Source organism: Lissotriton helveticus, chromosome 8 (genome assembly GCF_964261635.1).
Source record: "Lissotriton helveticus chromosome 8, aLisHel1.1, whole genome shotgun sequence".
NCBI lineage: Eukaryota > Metazoa > Chordata > Amphibia > Caudata > Salamandridae > Lissotriton > Lissotriton helveticus.
In genome coordinates, this window is record NC_136069.1 from 103,812,139 (window position 1) to 103,830,943 (window position 18,805).

Genomic DNA, 18,805 nt, shown 5'->3' on the forward strand with positions numbered 1-18,805 from the left:
CATGCCACTATATGAAAATATGTGAAAGAGCCTATAGATTGTGCATGAAAACGCAGTAATGGGGAACTCTCATACTTATGTTGCGCATCTTCTGCAGCTTTTAGTTCTTAAGTTGCTTGATAACCGCTATTACATTGTATAGATGTTATTGAAACCATTTGTTTCTCCCAGGCCCACTGCAATTATTGATACCCAGATGGCTTATCGAATATCCAAGTTTTAAGTTGCTTTCTGAAGGAGAGGTGGTTCTGTACAAGGCGGAGGTGGGTGGGGAGGGAATTCCAGGTTTTGGCCGCTAAGTAGGAGAAGGCTCCCCCCCCCCCCCCCCCATGGTGGATCTATGGATGCGCGGAATTGCGGCGAGGGCTTGATTGGATGAACGTAGTTGGCGGGTGGGGGTGTAGAAGGACAGTCGCGTGTTGAGGCATTCGGGTCCTAGGTCGTAGAGGGCTTTGTGTGCGTGGGTGAGGAGACGGAACGTTATTCTCTTGTTGACGGGGAGCCAGTGGAGGTCTTTCAGGTGACCGGAAATGTGAGCTTGACGGGGGATGTCCAGTATGAGTCTGGCTGAGGTGTTTTGGATGCGTTGGAGTTTTTTCTGTAGTTTGGCTGTGGTTCCGGCGTAGAGGGTGTTTCCGTAGTCCAGTCGGCTTGTGACCAGTGCGTGGGTGACTGTCTTTCTTGTTTCGGTGGGGATCCAGCGGAAGATTTTTTTGAGCATGCGTAGGATGTTGAAGCATGAGGATGAGACGGTGTTGACTTGTTTGGTCATTGAGAGGGAGGAGTCCAGGATGAAGCCCAGGTTACGTGCGTGATCCGTAGGTATGGGTGCGGTTCCTAGGGCTGGTGGCCACCATGAGTCGTCCCAGGAGGAGGGGGATGATCCTAAGATGAGGACTTCTGTTTTGTCCGAGTTCAGTTTAAGGCGGCTGTTCTTCATCCACTCGGCTACTTCTTTCATCCCTTCGTGTAAGTTGGTTTTGGTGGTGTTAGGGTCTTTGGTGAGGGAGAGGATCAGCTGGGTGTCGTCTGCGTAGGAGATGATGTTGAGGTTGTGTTGGCGTGCGATGGATGCGAGGGGACTCATGTATACGTTGAAGAGGGTGGGACTGAGTGATGATCCTTGTGGTACGCCGCAGATGACTTCGATGGCCTCTGATCTAAAAGGGGGGAGGCGGACTCTCTGGGTTCTTCCGGCGAGGAACGAGATGATCCAGTCCAATGCTTTTCCTTGTATTCCGATGTTGCTGAGGCGTTGTATTAGGGTGCTATGACAGACTGTGTCGAAGGCTGCGGTGAGGTCAAGTAGGATGAGGGCAGCTGTTTCTCCGTTGTCCAGTACAGTTCGGATGTCGTCTGTTGCTGCGATGAGTGCGGTTTCGGTACTGTGTTTGGCTCGGAAGCCGGATTGTGAAGGGTCGAGGGATTTGTTGGTTTCGAGGAAGGCGGCGAGCTGACTGTTGACGGCTTTCTCAATCACTTTGGCAGGGAATGGGAGGAGCAATATGGGGCGGTAGTTCTTAAGTTCAGTGGGGTCTGCTGTGGGTTTCTTCAGAAGGGCACTGAGTTCGGCATGTTCCCAGCTTTCCGGGAAGGTAGCGGAGTTGAGGGAGCAGTTGATGACGTCTCGGAGATGGGGTGCGATGGAGTCTGCTTTGTTGAAAATGTGGTGGGGACATGGGTGGGTTGGCGATCCTGAGTGGATGGAGTTCATCAGGCAGATGGTGTCTTCAGTGGAGATTGGGTTCCAGGCGAGAAGGTTGTTAGAGGGGGGTGTTGGTTCGGAGGTGGGAGGAGTGGACTGGTCCCCGGGTTGGTTTTCAAAGCTGTTATGTATGTCGGCGATTTTGTTGTAGAAGAAAGAGGCTAGGGAGTCGCAGAGGTCTTGGGAGGGAGTGATGTCGTTGGTGTCGGAGGTGGGGTTGGTATATTCTTTGACAATGTTGAATAGTTCCTTGCTGTTGTGGGCGTTGTTGTCAAGTCGATCCATGAATGCTGATTTCTTTGTGGATCGGATCAGTTGGTGGTGTTTGCGGGTTGCGTTCTTGAAGGTGGTCAGGTTGTCAGTGGTTGGATTTTTTTCTCCAGGCTTTCTCGAGGGTGCGACATAGCTTCTTGGATTTCTTAAGGTCGTCGTTGAACCAGGGGGCTTTTTTGTTACCTTGCTTGATTTGATGGTTTTTCAAGGGTGCTAGTTCGTCTGCGCTGTGGGTGATCCATTGTGTGAGGTTGGTGGCTGCTTGGTTTGGGTCCGATGATTTGGCAGGAGCGTTTTGGTGAAGCGATGTGAAGAGCTGGTCGGTAGTAATTTTGTTCCAGTTTCTTCGGGGAATAGGTTGTGGGTCTTGGTCTTATTGTAGTTGAAGTGAACGCAGCTGTGGTCCGTCCAGTGGAGAGCTGTGGTGTGATTGAAGGAGATGTTCTTGCTGGAGGTGAAGATTGGGTCGAGCGTGTGTCCGGCATAGTGGGGGGGGGTATTGACAAGTTGTTCGAGTCCGAGGTTGGCCAGGTTGTCTAGAAGGGTGGTGGTGTTGGAGTCGTTTTTCTTTTCCAGGTGGTAGTTGAGGTCTCCCAGTAGAATATAGTCCTCGGAGGGTAGGGCGTGTGGGCTGATGAAGTCAGTGATGTCATCGTTGAAGTGTGTGCGGGGTCCTGGTGGTCTGTAGATGAGGGTGCCTCTGAGTGTGGTCTTGGGGTCGGTGTGGATCTGGAAGTGAAGGTGTTCGGCGGATGTGAGGTTGTCGTCGGAACTGGTCGTGATGCGGATGGTGTTTTTATGGACGATGGCGATGCCTCCTCCTGTTTGGTTGGTGCGGTCCTTCCGGATGATCTTGTAGCCGTCCGGGATGGCTATGGCGATGTCGGGTGCTGATGAGGCGTTCATCGATGTTTCTGTAAGAAAGGCGACATCCGGTGATGTAGTGCCGAGTAGGTTCCAGAGTTCAATGGCATGTCTGTGGACCGAGCAGGTGTTGAGCAGGATGCACTTTAGGTGGTTAGTGTCGGAGCTCTTATTGGAGTCTGTGGATTTGGTGTGGGTCCTGATGCAGTCGAACTTGCAGGAGTGGCAGGTGAAGGGTCCATGGGTGTGTCCTGGGGCAGCTTGGTAGCAGTTTGGAAGTCGGCCGGAGTTAAGTGCTGAGAGGGATGCGGCGTCGTACGTTATGCGGGTGGAGTGGGTTTTGCGGGGGTCTGGCGCTGGGCGCGGTCCAGGCGCGGACGGGCGTAGACGTGCTTACCTTTGGCGCGCCTTCGGCGCGCATGGGGCGCGTCCGCTGCGCGTGGACGCTGCGCGCGAATGCATCTGTCATAAGTGAGGAGTGGAGGGGGCGGAGCGAGGGAGGAGCAGCTGGGAGGCGGGAGCGGGGAGGCGGTGTCCAGGGAAAGCTTGTGGGAACGGGGGTGGGGCCGCGGGGGAGCAGCGGCAGGGTGCTAGGACCAAATGGCACGGTCCACAATCTCCTAAGTGTAGTGGGGGGGTCGGAGGCACAACCAGGCACAATACAAGGCAGAACAATTAAATAAAAACAAGATACGATGCCAATATCTATGCTAATACGATACCAGGCACAGCAAAATGGCCACAGGCGATCTCGGGGGCACAATCAGCAAGCAGGCAGCAGGGCTGAGGGCAATATCCGTCTCCAGGCGAGATCGGGGCACAATCAGGCGCAAAGGGTCACGGGAGCGAGTGGAGCGACCGTGGCTGACTGGGTCAGGACAGTCACAGCGCTTCCGCTCGTGGGACTAACTATTTGTTGTTAGTGGGAGGGAGGAGCAGCTGGGAGGCGGGAGCGGGGAGGCTGTGTCCAGGGAAAGCTTGAGGGAACGGGGGTGGGGCCGCGGGGGAGCAGCGGCAGGGTGCTAGGACCAAATGGCACGGTCCACAATCTCCTAAGTGTAGTGGGGTGGTCGGGGGCACAGCCAGGCACAATACAAGGCAGAACAATTAAATAAAAACAAGATATGATGCCAATATCTATGCTAATACGATACCAGGCACAGCAAAATGGCCACAGGCGATCTCGGGGGCACAATCAGCAAGCAGGCAGCAGGGCTGAGGGCAATATCCGTCTCCCGGCGAGATCGGGGCACAATCAGGCGCAAAGGGTCAAGGGAGCGAGTGGAGCGACCGTGGCTGACTGGGTCAGGAGGTAAGGTGTCTCTTCCTTTTGGTGATAGTACGCTTGGGCATTGACTCCATTAGATTTTCTTTCCGCTATCTAGTTCGGACGTACATTGCAGCGCTCCGGTTCCAAACAGTCCTACGGGTTCCTCATGATGCACAATCCACTGTTCCATTGTTATCATACGCGTTTCCCTCTCTCTGCGCATCCATTCGATTGGAAAATTCTCATCTTCGGTCGAAAACATCGTGGGCGGCCTTTAGGCCCAGCCACTTCGGTCCAGCCTTCTGCCGATGGGACGGACTGTGTTTCAGTTCTGTCCACAGTGCCGCTCCAAGTACCCTCACACCGATCGGCACCAAGTCTGCAACTTGTGCCTTTTACCAGAGCACAAGGGAGAAGTTTGCAAGACCTGTTGGTCGTTCCAATTGAAAAAAGACTCTTTGAGAACGTTGGGCTCGACGACTAGAAATGCAGCACCAAAGCATTCAACATACTCTGGATATCTTCGGAGAAGAATCTGAAGACAAAGCAACAGCTGTGGAAGAAGAGGAAGCCTTCTCGGTTGCAGAATCGGATTCTGACCTAGAAATCGGATTGCAGTCCGAAGACATTCCAGCGGGACAGGGTGTCGTGAGTACAAAAAACCCCGGTCCTCATCAATTATCTTCCACCAAACTTAAGGCTTCAGCACTACCTCTGCCTTCGGGCCATGGTCGGCACTGAGATGATGTTTCCAACGCCCTGCCCTCCTGCCTGCACCAAAACAAATGGTCAAGCCCCCTGGCTCGAGATAGTCGAGACAGATTGTCTTCCGATCCGAAACATGCCTCTCCGAAAGACAAGTCTGGTTCGGAGCCGAAATCTTCTTCTTTGAAGGACAAATCTAGTTCGGAACCGAAACCTTCGGCTCCAAAATTAAAAGATGATCTTCCAGACCCCCCTGAAACTGATCTTAGATGTTATGAAGGACAACTACTCTCAAAAGGAAAGTCAGTTCAGAAGACACTGGATATAAGATTCCTCTTAAAAAGGACATTGCTACAAGTCCTCTCCATCCTACTTTGCCATCCCCTCTACCACCTTCACCACACCTGCCAGGCTCAGATCCACTACACATAACACCACAGGAATCTCCTCATACACAGCCTGATTTAGGAGATGATGATGTCCCTTTGCCAACGGATCCATGGGACGATTATAATATTGATCCACCCATGGATAATGATCCAGATCATTACCCTGCAAAGCCATCACCTCCAGATGATGATGTCTCTTACCTAGAGAGGATTTCCAGTAGCATATCATGGAGTTACACTGCATAAAGAGGCTTTGGATGACGACTTCTTACTTTAGACACTAGGGTCTTCACATAGAACTAGTCAGAGTCTCCCTATGTTAAAAGGCATGATTAGACATGCATATGAGATTTTTAAGAACCCTGTTTGTGCCCGTATTTTAACACCCAGGGTTGATAAATACAACCCATCACCCTCTGATCCTGTTTTTATTAAAGGACAGCTCCCTGTAGACTCACTGGTAATTTATAATTATAAACTTATAAACTCAGAGCAAACTCAGACCTCTGGGGATGCACCTCCGCCAGATAAAGAGTCCAAATTAAGTGATGCATTCTGTAGGAGTGGCTGCTCAAGCCGCTAACCACTGGTGCATTGCCAACATGCAGGGCCTACTAGCTAGGTATGACGGCACACTGGGATAAGATGTAAGGTTTACTTCAATACCTCCCAGAAGAGTACAAGAAAAAGGCACAAGAGCTAGTCAAAGAAGGAAAACTTAAATCTAATTCTTTAATTAGATGTGTTCTTGATTCTGCTGACACTGCAGCGAGAGAAGTTAACACCAGCATTCTCTTATGTCAACATTCTTGGCTTAGGATGTCAGGGTTTAAACCAGAATTCCAGCAGTCTATTTTAAATACTCACTTTGACAAGCAACATTTTTTCGGACCTCAAGTGGATGAGACTTTAAAAAAGATGAAAAAAGACAGATGTGGCGAAATCCATAGAAGCGCGTCAGTCTCCTACAAGCAGGGGCTCCTTTTACCCCTCATTTTATAGGGGAGGGTCCAAAAATACATACACAGACCCAGACCCTTCCTCATATAAGTCTAACACGCAACCCTCTTCCTCTAGAGGAAGGTTCAGAGGAAACAATTTTAAGGGTAGAGGTAAGAGCACGCCAACGCCTAACCCCCCTATCCCCAATAAACAGTGACTTGCCTACACTTCCCCCTGATCATTTAACACCTGTTGGGGGAAGACTAAATCACTTTCCCCCATTTGGCAATCCATAACATCAAACAAATGGGTGTTCGACATTATCTGACATGGTTATTGCCTGAGCTCACCAGCAATCCTCCCAATATTCTACCTCGCACTTGCAAACTCTCGTCAGAGCCCCTACAGCTCCTCAAACAAGAGGTACAAGCTCTTCTAACAAACGGAGCCATAGAACCAGTTCCCCTTACAGTACCAAGTTTCAGGGGTGTACTATCAGTACTTTCTGATCCCAAAAAAGACAGCTCCTTAAGACCAATTTTGGTTCTAAGGACTTTAAATCTGTACATACTGTCAGAACATTTACACATGGTCACGCTTCAACAGGTGCTTCCGCTGCTACAACAAAGCGATTTTATGTCCATACTTGACTTAAAAGACGCATGCTTTCACATTCTGGTTCACCCAGCACATCACAAATATCTCAGATTTGTGATAGCAGGAAAACACTTTCAATTCAAAGTACTCCCGTTCTGAGTAACCACTGCCCCCAGAGTTTTCACAAAATGTCTAGCAGTAGTGGCAGCACATCTTCCCATATCTAGACGACTTGTTAATCAAAGCCAGCACACTCCAAACGTGGTAACAACACACTCTGACTACATTAGATGTTCTCCACCAATTAGGTTTCACGGTTATCGCACAGAAGTCTCATCTTCAGCCTTCACAAAGGCAGTCATAACTAGGGGCGACTCTAAACACCTGCACAGCTCTATCCTCTCCCAATGCAGCCAGAATTTGAAATATTAAAACTATGCTACTACAGTTTCAGACCCATCAATACTTTAGCAGTCTGGACTTTCATGCAACTGTTAGGAATGATGGCATCATGCGTTGCAATAGTGCCTCATGCAAGGTTACACACGCGTCCTCTACTAGAGTGGTTAGCACGTCAGTGGAATCACTCTCTGGGTCAATTAACAGACCTAGTGTTGGTAGACCGCTTCACCCATCGCTCTCTGCAGTGGTGGAACACAGAACTTATCTAAAGGCCAGCTCTTTATCGACCCAGTTCCACAGATCGTGCTAACAGCAGACTCCTCTCTCACAGGTTGGGGTGCCCATCTTCACAATTTGACAATTCAAGGTCTATGGAACAACAAGTACAAAACTCTACCCATCAACTATCTAGCTGTGTGTCTAGCCCTGAAAGCTTTTCATTCTTACCTCATTGGGAAAGTTGTCCTAGTCCGCACAGACAATATGACAGCCGCACAGACAATATGACAGCTAATGCAATAGGTTTTGCATTTTCTAAACTGTGACCTATTGGCATTGTAAATGACAATGCCTTTTACTTATGTGCACTTTGTACTTCTAGTCGTTGCTTGCAGGTTTTCAAAACACATAAATAAAAGGCATTGTCACTTACAATGCTATTTAGCTCAAAATCTCTCAAATGCGAGACCTATTGCATTGCAAATGCTTGTTTAAAATCCTGGTGTGCAAGTTACTAAAGTCGAGAGTGGTGGCTAAGTGCAAACAACTTCAATAATATTGGAACAATAGTTTCGAAACGTTATGAAAATCTGAATAAAGTTTTACTAGCAAACCCCTATTGAAACATACCAAATGCCATTAATGTGTTTCACAGCACCGGAAAAAAATATTCTATGATTTGAAAATAATAAAATTAGTCTTGGCTAAAACCAAGACAGATGGAAACAACTGTGCAAATAGCACCTTGGAGAAAGGTGCATTTAGGCCACAACACACACCTTGTTTGAATATGAGCATAAGATTAGCATTTTATGCTTTGATACAGCACAGGTCGGTAATTATGGTACACAGCGCCTGTTTCAGGGAGGTTCTCTGTAGGTGGAGGGGGGGAGCTGCATCCCAAGCTCTTATCCTGGGTGCAGCTGCTCACTTGCCCACTCTGAGCTCTGCCCATCTGGTCTAGGTGGTTTGTGCAGGGCAGCCCTGACACCGTGACTTGGCCCAGCGTCACCTCAGCAATAGAGGCCGAGCCCTCTGCCCCCCTACGACGTAGTCAGGCAGACACACATGCAACACTGCCACGGAGCACACATTATCCAACACAGCCGTCGAAACACACACATTACATACAACACAGCTGTCTTGACACCAGACAACAGCGACAAACACCCACCACAGACACACCAACTAGCTATCCAGAAGTATCTCCCCAGTGTACAGTCCAGCCTAATTTAAATGCTTTTGCATGGTTGAATAAATGTATGTATTCGAAAATTGATGTGTGTATTTGAGACGTAAAGGTGTGGGTTTTCAGAACTCATGAGCTGGTATTTGGAGACATATTACTACTAATAACTTGGTGCCGTGGGCATTGCATCTATAGCTGTTATGTATTTACCTTGTTAAGACGTTCTACATTGACCAAGCTTTTTTTACATTAATGCTGGAAACCGTACCTGATGCACTGAGGTGATCACTGCTAGTAATCTTCCATTTGTATACACTGGTAATACTCTAACTGAATTTTAGGGGTGGGGGTCTCACTCCTCCCTTTTTTTTCCAGAGGTGATAGTAATTAGTATTTTGAAAGAAGTTCACAATTCATCCTGGAACATACCGCCCAATTATCCTTTTAAATTTGGATTGCAAGCTTTTCATGAAAATCAAAGCAATTAGGGTTATATCTGCCACTGCGCCTTTGATCCACCCAGATTGGAACGGGTTTTTGGTGAATAGGTCAGTATCTACTAATATTAAGTATCTGATACAGGAGATTTATTGTTTTGCTTAGAATAAACGGCAAGCTGCTATTTTGATGTTCAATGCTGAAAATTTTGATTTGGTTTGCTGGTAGGCTCTTTTTTACATCCTGGGGGCATTTCCATTTCCTCCCTGGTTTTTATCGATGCTCAACAACTTCTATGCGGATTCTCTGTCAATAATAATCAACACTTTAGAGGCAGACAAAATAAGGAGTACTCGGGGGGACTAGACAGGTATCAGTTGTCCCCTATTGTGATTGCTCTCTTCATTGAACGAGTCGCCATAGCTATACATGGGGATGACCGTATTTGCCCTCCTTTCCCCATCACGTCTATACATTCGGCATAGTAGTTGACTGCTACACGCAGGTTTAAGGACAGCTTCTTTGCTCCAGCCGGTTTACTAACTAGGCCTGGGCAGAGCTGCCAACAACTCCGCGGAGTTCCGCGAGCGGGCAGAGTAAACATCCGTCATTATTTATGCAAGATAGCATCTTGAGCAAACAATAGCACAACCAGTTTTTTCATATTCCGGATAGCAGGATCGGGGCACTATATCTGGTTGAACCAACCCCTGAAGAGGTCAGCATTCAAACTGCCTTCCTGCAACAAAATCAAAGTGTCCATGCCCACGAGCTACGATGGATGACACGCGGTAACTCGAAACCTCTATGAAACGGCAGCTTGGCACCCGTGTGCTGTTTAAAAGGGAATTCGAGATGCTTTTCTAACTTGATTCTCCTGCTCCTGTTTTCTTTTCAGTACAACTGGCATTGCGGTTTTCAAGTGCTAACACTGTCTGGGCACTGCTCTGTTTGCCTGTCCCTGTCTGGTCATGCTGTAAATCTATGCCTGCTGTTGCATGCGAGGATGGGGCTCTACGGCTGGTAAACCCCTCCCAGGTTCTGACATCCACCGGCTGCCGCAGGAGGACGCCAGAAATTGTTTCGTCTTGAGGAAATAGATTCAAGGCGTGAAAAAAGTTGGTTGTACTGGGGCACAATGTAGCCTCACGCCAGGACCCTGAGAGGGACTCTAAAGGTGCAGGAGTGTGCAGGAAATGCATGATTTGAGTAGGTGTGTAGGAGAGTAGGATCTGCTTTTTAGGTTTCGGCTGGAGGGCGGAGCTCTTAGCTCCGCCTCCAGAGAAATCTCTTGATTTCCAGTAAGGAGAATGGAATACGCCCCCCTGTCCCATTGGCTAGCTCCATAAATGGAGGCTAGCCATTGGAACAGAGATCTGTCCGTCAAGGCCGGACCAGATTCGGGGGCGTTCCCGAGATTTTTTCCCAGGGCGGAGTTACGTTTTTTCCCGTTCCCTCCCCTTTCACTGATGCGCTGTCCATTCCCGCCCCCTCCGTGTGCCTTTCCGCCCCCCCTCGCTGTCCTGTGCACGTTTCCCGCCGTCCGTGTCCTCTCCCGCCCCCTACCGCCGTCCGTGTCCTCTCCCGCCCCCTCCCGCCGTCCGTGTCCTCTCCCGCCCCCTCCCGCCGTCCGTGTCCACTCCCGCCCCCTCCCGCCGTCCGTGTCCACTCCCGCCCCCTCCCGCCCCCTCCCGCCGTCCGTGTCCACTCCCGCCCCCTCCCGCCGTCCGTGTCCACTCCCGCCCCCTGTGTCCTCGTAGGTGCTTATTGTCTTTTGTTTCCTCCCTCAGAGCTCCGTCCAATTACTTGTATCTTTATGCTTCTGTGTCCACTCCCGCCCCCTGCCGCCGTCCGTGTCCACTCCCGCCCCCTCCCGCCCCCTCCCGCCGTCCGTGTCCACTCCCGCCCCCTCCCGCCGTCCGTGTCCACTCCCGCCCCCTCCCGCCCCCTGTGTCCTCGTAGGTGCTTGTTGTCTTTTGTTTCCTCCCTCAGAGCTCCGTCCAATTTATTACTTGTATCTTTATGCTTCTGTGTTTGTGTTGTTTTAGGGGACAATTTTTTTTTTTTATTTGTTCCTGCCTGTGTTTTGTCATTGCTTGTTCAACTTGTTGCTCGTGTTGTGTTTCTTGTTTCTCCTGTCCACACACCCTTCTTGCTTCCACATACACGCACCCTGCCCTGTCTTTTTATTGTTGTTTCCCTTGTCATTAGGCCTCCACCACTCGTCGTTGCTGTTCAACTTCCGACCACTATCTTGTCCGATGATAAATGATCACGCTGTGGCAGAGCTGAGCGGAGGAAGTTGGCATTTCTAACTGCCCCGCAATGCAATAGGGGGGTTAGGAAAATCTGGTTATGCTAATTGGTGAGTGTGTGTGCGCTTCATACGGCTTCAGTATGCCTCTTTCTGCTTATTTGGAGCATAGCCCAGGTACTGATGGTTCCGGTGATTACTCTTCTTCTGTCCCTCATCCCTCCCTGTCCTCGATGCTTGCCCATACCAGAGCCATCTTCTCCCCTCCTTGTTTGGCCGTTGCACCCGCAAAAAAATAAATGCTAGTCGTGATGCGACCGCCGCCTCTGTTTATTCGTTAATATGAAGGTGTATTAATTTGGAGAGAAAATTGTAGTCTTCGCTCCTAATAAGATCAGGCAGTAAGAAAAAATACTTTTTGACACTAACATCTTCTCTTGGCCTTCTCAGTGGGTCAAAATAAATGTTCTGGCCCCTTCTACTTTACTTGTAAAGCTGGGATACCACATTTAAACAAATCGCAGACACGCACACAAACTGCTCCCACAAACACACTCCAAAACGGGCACACACCCATCTGCTCACTCGGATAGACTGAAAGGAGCGCATGGAGAAAGGTTCAAACATGCTCACCCAACGAACACCAATCACAGATGCAAACAAAAACCGTGGCTCATACGAACTCACAAGCTAAGATTAACATACATATGTACTCTGGGCCACAAGCACATACTAGGCTAGACATGCAGACATGTATATTGACTAACACTCAAATGCACATAAACACAAAATTCATAGATACATAAAAAAAACACGCCTAACTGTATACACTAACAAAAGTGCTTGCTTACTCAGTCATAGAAACATACACACATGATGTTCACTCTATCAAACATAAACGTTAACAGACAAATATATATAAGCACTAACTGACCGACACACACAACAATAATGAGCTTCAGCTCATACATACAAGATGCAGACAACTGACTCATATTCACAGGCATAGACAGAAATAACCACACATGCCGTGCGCTGCCCATCCATCTCGGGAGACTTCTGTTTACATGCAACAGGCTGACGCTACACAGCAGAGCTTCCCTGAAGGAAGATGGGGAAAGACCTTACTTCCCAGATGCCAAGAACTCCTCCTATAATAGTAGTTTCGCCTCTTCGTCCTTGTTTTTTAAGAATGCCAATGAAGCTATTCAGCTGGTTTCTAACTGCTCCAGAACCACCAGAGATAATGCCCAAGATCACACAGTCTAGGCATGCATGGACGCCAGGATTAGACTTTCGAGTTCTTCTACTTGTTAAAGATAAAGTCATGCCAGTTCATGTTCAATGAAACATTTAGTAGATTTACGTTGCTAGATTGGGTGATTGGTCTTGATCACTTTCTAGCTTCTTTGAAAGGTCGCAGCATTTTACATGTGCTATACAACCAGTGGTTGTTTTATACATGGTATGTTTTTACCAATTTGAAAGAGCATTGTCTAAGTAAAAATATTTTTGTAATCTAGCTTCACAGACCATGTATTTGCCCTTTTTTCACAGTGTTTTCTGTTTTGCAGTGGAGTAAGAAACGAGCACTTTAGATTTACCCGAGTTATACATATTAAGCTATGAAGGATGAAACCCAAAGCCAGCACTGCCGAACTTTTCACTCACATGCCCAGTTAATGTTTGTACACTGTCATCATATGGTCCTGTGTTGCAGTTACAATCAGCTCGCTCTGCCTTGTCAGGCGACAACACTAATGGGAAAGTGAAACTACAGTCTGTTCCACACGTTTAGTGTTGTTAAAAACAATCTCAGCATCGTGTGGGTATGGTGGCGGGGGAGAGTTAGTTGTGAAGTTATGTTTCAAAGCTGGAGCGTACACTCTTTCTATGCAGTCCCCAAGTTCGGCCGTCTTAGCTCTAAAAAAATGTCTTCTGTGTCATGCAGATTTAATGTGATTTATAATGTATTTGTATGAATAGTCACTCTATGTTATATCCTTCGCATTGGGAGTGGGGAACAGATACGGCATCATGGAAAATTATAATCAAAGCAGGAGTCCCCTGCATAATGTTTTAATCATTAAACTGAGCAACCGTAGCTACTATTAAAGCGCATTTCAGATTAGGGTGACCAACTGGGTTGGGTGCAAATTCGGGAAGGTGAGCGTAAAAATTCAGGACAAAGGGTCGAAATTCAGGACAAAAATTCAGGACAGGAGGTCCAAATTCAGGACAAAAAGTAAGTTTTACAGACACATCAGAAGAGGTCACACAATAGTATATATAATAAGTAAATAGACAACCACTTAAGTACAAGTGAAAGGAAGTTTATATTAGGTTGAGACAATTGTGCACTTCATGTTTTTTTTCAGTATGTGCGCAGCTTTGAGCAAATGTGCAGGTCTTTTTGTGGTAACAAACCGCCCCCCCTCACTTTTCCAGCCTCCCAGGAAAACGCTCTATGCCCTGTCCGGCCAGTCCGGCCTTGCTACCACCCTCCAATGGTGACCCTCCTCTTCACATAGACCCTCTCTCGTGTATTTAATTTCTTTTATAGTGCTACTCATCCCAGGCAAGTAGGAAAGGGTGTCGGAGTGTGTTACATCACACACATATTATATAGAGACCATGACTCATAAATGTGAAAGTCAATCTATAGGAAATGTACGATAATGGGGGTTACAAGGTGTAATTATTCTCTCATCCATCATTCAGTCTTTCACCATTCATTCTGTCCTTCCATCTGTGTGTCCATCCATATCAATATTCAGCTATTTGCAAACCTATTGATCATCTCTCCTTCCATCCATCATTCCACTCATCCATCCCTCCATCCACCCTTTCACTCATCCATCCCTCCATTCATCCTTTCACCTTATCCATCCATCCACTCATCCATCCACTCGTCCATCGATTCATCCATCCAGCCATTTATCGTTTCACCCATCCAGCCATCCTTTCCCTTACTCATTCATCCGCCCAGTCACTCATCCTTCCACCCATTCACCCTTTCAGTTATCCATCCATCCCCCTTTCTCTCTCCATCCCCCTTTCATTTAGCCATCCATCCTTCCATCCACCCACTCATCCATTCATGAATCCATCTATTGACCCTATTACTCATCCATCCTTTCACTCATCCATCCATCCCTTCTCTCATCCATCCATCCTTTCTCTCCTTCACTCATCCATCCACCCTTTCATTCCTTCATCCATCAATCCTTTCTCTCATCCATCCACCTGTTAACTCCTTCATTCATTCATCCATCCATCCTTTATCTCATCCTTCCACCCTTTCTCCCTTTCACTCCTTCACTTATGTATCCACCCTCCTGTCCTTCCACCCTCCCTTTCACTCACACAGCCTTACATCCATCCTTTCACTCATCCATCCATCCACCCATTCCACTTACCAGTTCATCAATCCATCCATCAGTTCACTCTTTCAGTTATCCACCCATCCCCCTTTCATTTAGCCATCCACCCACTCATCCATTCATAAATCCATCTATTGACCCTATTACTCATCCATCCTTTCACTCATCCATCCATCCTTTTACCTCTCCATCTACCCTTCCACCCATACATTCATCTATTTACCTTCTCTCATCCATCCTTCCACTCACTCATCGTCCATCCTTTCTCTCATTATCCATCCACCCTTTCATTCATCCATTCACTCTTTCACTAATCTAGCCATCCCTTCACTTACCCACCTTTTCACATTAATTATGAGCTGAGCCTTTGTCTGCTTATTTGCCGACAGAAGAGGCCCATCAAGGACTTCACCCCTGCTGTAGTTTTTAAAGCAAGGGGTGGAGCAGGGGAGGGCTCACTATGCCCCTGTACATAGGCATTCCGTAAAAGTGGAAGTCATGAGTCATGCATAATGCACAGTGCTACTGTGACATGGTGTTGTTTCCAGAGCTTTAAGTGGGATGAAAAACTGGGGGTCTCTCCAAAGGGGGTGTTCGATGTAATTAAGGGCATGGCTTAAAACACCTAAGCTAAAAATCTGTGCTAAGCATAGTGTGCCGCCCAACTGGTAATTTGCTGCTTCTGTCATTGCATCCAGATATATAACACAAAAAAATGCCAATAGCTCTAACTTTAACAAAGGCGAAACCATTGCATTGTAAATGCTTGTTATAATTACCCCCACTTTTTGCTGATATTTCACTGTTTTCGACTTAGTCTGGCTGGGATCCTGCTATTCAGGACCCCAGCCTAGCTGCTTTCTCCTATAAACTGATTGCATGTACTTTAGGTACACTACAGATTGGATTCTGGGGTATTTATTTATTTATTTTATTTTCAAAGTTTTATATAGCGCGAACAAGATCTTCACAGATATAAGAGCGCTTTACATAGAGGGGTACATGAGGGAACATAGTCAAACAATAAATCAATAGATCACATAGTACAAATAGGTGGCTGCAAGCCATCACGTGAGTAATAAAACAACTCATACAAATAAGTAAATGAGTCAAGCATGCAAAACAGATCGGTGCAAGGTGTTGACTGAGTTCGAGATGATAGATCAAGTGTATTTAGCCATGAGGATAGCTTTTACTTCTTTTTTGAAGAGTGTAGTGGAAGAGATAAGCCTGGTTTCGGGAGGGAGTGAGTTCCAAATCCTAGGCGCCAATCCTGAGAAGGAGCGCTTGTAAGTTTTTTCCTTCCGGAATCTTCGAGGTTTCAGCAGAAGATTGTTTGTGCCTCTCGTGTTTCTAGTTCCCCCAGAGATTGTCAGTTTCTGAGCGAGGTAGCCGGGTGAGTTTAGGTGTACCGCCTTGTGTGTCATGCTTGCGATTTTCAGCTGTATTCTGGCTTCAAAAGGCAGCCAGTTCAGGGATTTCAAGTCAGGGGTAATGTGGGAGTGCTTTTTTGACCCAGTGATGAGTCTCGCTGCAGCATTCAGCGAAGCTCTTAGTGGTGCGGTAGTAGTTAGGGGGAGTCCGCAGAGGGCGGTGCTGCCGTATTCAATACGTGGGATGACTAGCGATTGTACTGCTGTTTGGAAGTCTTTGGCTGGGAGGTAGGGTTTAAGTTTCCTCAGAGTATTGATCTGGAAGTTCGCTCCCTTTGTTGCCTTGCTGATATGTTGCTGCATGTTGAGGTTGGTGTCAAGTGTTATGCCTAAAGATTTTGCTGAATCCACTATGGTCGGTTGGACATTGAGTGCTGTTAGGTGCTTAAGCCATGTTTGTGTGGTAGATATTTTCGTGGGAGGTGAGATCAGAAGGAACTCAGTCTTCATAGCGTTTAGTTTGAGGTGATTATCAGCCAGCCAAGATTGGGTGCTCCTGATCGTTGAGTTCAGACGTAAGATGTCTTTGGGGGATTGTAACTTGAGATATAGCTGAGTGTCATCGGCGTACATGTGAAAGTTTACGTTGGATACTTGTAGCAAGGAGGTGAGAGGTTCCATGACTAGGTTGAACAAAGTTGGGGATAGGGAGGATCCTTGGGGGACGCCTAGCGTTACAGGTATTGGCGAGGACATCAGGTTGTTGCTCTTGAATTTCTGCGACCTGTTGTGAAGAAAGGAAGTGAACCACTTGAGAACAGTTCCAGATAAACCCATTCTTGTATTTAGTAGTTCTAGTAGATTCTCATGTTTAACGGTGTCGAATGCTGAAGAGAGATCTAGAAGGATGAGGAGGCAGGTGTCGTTTTGGTCTAGCATTTGAAGTGCGTCGTCGATTATGTGAGTCATAGCAGTCTCTGTGCTGTGTCCTGCTCGGTAGCCTGACTGGTGGGCGTTGAGGAGATGGAATTGCTCAATGTGTTTAGTCAATTGTAGTTGTGCGCATTTTTCCAATAGTTTGGCGAGAGTAGGAATATTGGTGATGGGACGATAATTGTTAAGATCAGAGGGGTCGGCTGTAGGTTTCTTTAGTAGAGGTGTGACCTGTCCAATTTTGAGAGAGTCAGGTATGCTTCCTTGTTGGAGTGAGCTGTTGATAATTTTAGTCCAGAGAGAGAGAAGCAAAGGGGTAAAGTCTTTTACTGCGGAGGCAGGGAGGGGGTCCGTGAGGTGATTGGATGGTTTCAGGGTGTTGAGCAGTTTGCCAATTTCTTCTTCCGAGTATGTGCCGAAGGTTGACCATGTAGCATTGTTTTTTGGTTCAATGGGTGCTAGGCGTTGGGGTTTGGAGTAGAGGCTTGCGTCAATGAGGAGATCGCTTTTTATTTTGTCAGTTTTTTGGATGAAGAAAGCAGCGAAGTCTTCACAGGAGGGTGCCTCACACCTAGTGTTGAGCGGTTGGGGTTGTTCCTTGGATTGTGTTTTGATTAGCTCAAACAGTTTTCTCAGGCGGTTTTTTGCTTGGTCGAGTTGGAGGCTGAAGAAGTCTGATTTTGAGCGTTTTATTTTCCTGAAGTAGGCGTTTCTCTTTTTCTTCAGCTCTTTTAGGTGCATTGCAGAGGGGGCTGATCTCCAGGTACGCTCTGCCATTCGCATGTCTCGTCTATCCTCATTGAGACCCCCGTCGTACCATGGTTTGGAGATTTTAGTAGAGACTCTTTTCAGCTCCATAGGTGCAGCCTCATTAATTATAGATGTCATAGCGTTGAGATAGTGGTCAGTCAGAGTTTGGACGTCTGTAGCGCTTGTCGGTGGCAGTAGGAGGTTGCAACTGTTAGGGGGCAAAGAGCCTGGGTTGAGCTTTTTCGAGTCTCTTTTCCAGACTTTGGGCTTGGAGAGTTGAGCCGGGTTAACTTTGACTTTTTCATTGATAAAAAATGTGACAATATGATGATCTGACCAGTCACAGGGTTGGATGGACTATAGTTGGATAGAGTCCTCTTTGGAGATGATCAGGTCGAGGGTAGAACCTTTCTCGTGGGTTGGGCCGTTGCATATTTGGGTGAGGTTAAGGGCATCAAGGAAATTTTTAAGACTATTTACCACTGCGTCGTTGCGATCGTTCCAGTGGAGGTTGAAGTCACCAAGGTATATTTGGGTGAGTTGCCGTCCGGAATTGGTTGAGATCAACTCCATTATTTCTTGGGAAAAAGTGAAGTTGTCCCTGGGTGGGTGGTAAATGCTGTGAAGCGCGCATATCGGTTTGCCCTCACTCATAATGTCAAGGCAGATGTATTCCCAGGATGTTGGGGATGGTAGGGAGGTGGAGTTGACTTTCTGAACAGAGAGGTTGTTCCTGTAGATGCATGCGATTCCACAACCTATTTTGCCTGTTCTGTCGAGCCTGATAATGTGGTAGTCGGGAGGAACCAATATGTCCATTATAGGTGTCGAAGATTCAGTTAGCCAGGTTTCTGTCAAGATGATTAGGTCAAGGTCCCGCGATAAGAGGAGGTCAGCAATGGCGGCGGAATGTTTCTTGGCTGATCTGCAGTTGAGAAGAGTGCATTTGAGACGGGGTGTGTTGAGGGCGGTAGATGGTTCTAGAGAGAGAGGGACTTTTCTCAGGTTATTGGGGATGGAGAATCTGCTGTTTAGTGTGGGCGGCCTAAGGGGATTTGAGTGTATCGTGGGAATGTTGAGGTGTGGGGTGGTTGTGTTATTTTGGGGGGCTGGGTCATA

The 18,805-nt window shown here is 47.4% G+C and overlaps 1 protein-coding gene across 6 annotated transcripts in view; it reads left to right on the forward strand.

The window, feature by feature from the left end:
* POU2F1 (POU class 2 homeobox 1) overlaps nucleotides 1-18,805 on the forward strand; it is a 615,583-nt gene that overhangs the window by 333,275 nt on the left and 263,503 nt on the right. The gene's annotated exons all lie outside the window — the stretch shown is intronic.